This window comes from Lepisosteus platostomus, chromosome 5 (genome assembly GCF_059453375.1).
Source record: "Lepisosteus platostomus isolate fLepPlt1 chromosome 5, fLepPlt1.hap1, whole genome shotgun sequence".
NCBI lineage: Eukaryota > Metazoa > Chordata > Actinopteri > Semionotiformes > Lepisosteidae > Lepisosteus > Lepisosteus platostomus.
This window is the reverse complement of record NC_142615.1, coordinates 43,213,478-43,215,502: the sequence shown is the minus strand read 5'-3', so window position 1 is coordinate 43,215,502 and position 2,025 is coordinate 43,213,478. Positions and strand designations below refer to the sequence as shown.

Here is a 2,025-nt window from a genome sequence, read left to right as displayed (position 1 = left end):
CTTCCTATGCGGAGAAAATGTCCTTCAGTTGTCAAGCGTTGAAGGGCCACGCCTCCTTCCCAACCTCAGTCTGTTGCTGCTGCTCCTGCAAGAGGTGTGACTGGGACCAGTAGGGAGCGCTCACCCTGCAGTCTGTGTGGCTTTCTTATGCCCCAGCATCCTGATGGCGACACTCTGCTGCACAAACAGGCGCCGTCCTTCGGGGGAGGCGTAAAACCGAGGTCCCGACCCTCCTTGGCCATTAAGAAATCCCAGGGCATCTCTCAAAAAGAGACGCCGGGGGTGTCACTCTGGTGTTAGTGTTCCCCTTTACCAATCAGTCGGGGTCGCCTCCTAATACCCGTCTCATATGTAACAATCAATGACGAGGTCCCCCTGTCCCGCGATATTGTACTTGTCTCCTGGCAGCTGGCTGGCGCCGTGAGATTTAGTACTCGCGCGGTCCCCTGCCCCCAACAAAGTGTGCGCTCCAGGTTCCCTCTCGGGGTTCTGCAAGACAGCGGAAAGGCAGCGAGAAGAAGCCTCTTGCTCTGACGCCGCGCGCCCGGCCGACGTGTTGGACTGGTGCACTTTATGTGCTGAAATAAACACGCGACAGCCCAGAAATGTTTTGAGTGCGGTGCACTGGAGGTTTTTGTCTTGTGAAGACTTGCCTTGCGCTCCTCCGAGCAGTTTGTTTGTTCTCCTCCAGTGCGGGACAAGCCAACACAAGGGAGCACATTCGCCAACATCCAGGTACGCAATGCGATTTGGAAAAAGGCTCCTTTCCAAAGAGTTGCACACGAAGGATCCTTCAGTCCCGCTCGGGGGGCACGGAGCCCCAGCCACACACAGCTTCAAGTAACGAGTCAGGCGCCATGGCTTTTGCTTGTGGCCACACCACCCTGAATGTGTCTGATCTCAAAAGCTAAGCAGGGTTGGGCCTGGTTAGTACTTGGATGGGAGACCGCCTGGGAATACCAGGTGCTGCAAGCTTTTGCTCTCTCGGCCAGCAGGGGTCGCCGTTGGTACCGTAGGCTTTGGGAGGAAAACCTGGAGGATGGAAAGGTGAGCTATAGCCTCATCTCTAGAGATGTTTTGTTGCTATGGCATGTGTGTGACCCATATAAAAAGAAAAACAGTTTGTAAAACGAATATCGAAGCTGCCTCTAAATCTGCAAATGAAGATGAGTCGATAAACCACTTGTTTTTCGTATAACTATACATATATTCATTTATTACTGATTTCATTCATTGAGCACGGATACAATAGAGGTACAGCCATTCACTGTTTGACATGTCTGCACTGGTACAGAACCTAGCAATCAGAAAAGGGGTGAAACTGTCTTGAGAATTAGCATACAGTACCGAGGCCCCCATGACCAAATAAAGGCTAACCTCGATAATCAGCCTAAATAATGCAGACTACAGCAAAACGACTGACTTTGAAAAGGGAATGAATGTCCGGAAGGAGTAGTGTAACCAGCTTGAAATGCTTCTCCGGACCTCTAACTAAAAGAAACCGGGAACCAGCAGTGGCATCGCCTCCTTTCGAACTGGGATACTATCGCAGCTCGTGGTGTCGTAACTCTTCCGTATCTGATATTGGACCAAGCACATCAGGGGAGAGCGCGAACGCAGTCCCCCACTACCAGAAATTATTGTCGAGATTCCCACATTTGGGGAATTCGCAGGGGTCAGCACAGCCGGAGTGCAATGGCCGAGCCTCGCCCTGGGTGAATCGATTTTTTAAGAACTTTATTTTCTTTTCACAAAAAAATACAGGACATCACAAATTAGAAAGCTTTACATTAATATACATACTTAAAACAGTATATATGATCACATCTCATTACATGTTGACACGGTACCAGTTACATAGCAACAATTTCTTTTTTTCTGGTGTAAATCACATTCTTTACTTAAACATGATAATGTTTTTCACAGTTTCTTGAGATATTGACCTATGCTCTCTATTTCCCACAGATTTTCTGCTTCCTCCCTCCTTTCTCTCCACAGATCTCTGAGGTAATAGTTCTCTTGGGT

The 2,025-nt window shown here is 48.9% G+C and overlaps 1 non-coding gene and 1 pseudogene across 1 annotated transcript; one reads left to right on the top strand and one right to left on the bottom strand.

Moving 5' to 3' along the window:
• Positions 1 to 866: 866 nt before the first annotated feature.
• LOC148666843 (5S ribosomal RNA) lies at positions 867 to 975 on the top strand (annotated as a pseudogene).
• Positions 976 to 1,599: 624 nt separating this feature from the next.
• On the bottom strand, positions 1,600 to 1,762 carry LOC148666842 (U1 spliceosomal RNA). Its single transcript, XR_015939124.1, has one exon. It is a non-coding gene; the product is annotated as a U1 spliceosomal RNA (small nuclear RNA).
• Between the last annotated feature and the right edge of the window lie 263 nt (positions 1,763 to 2,025).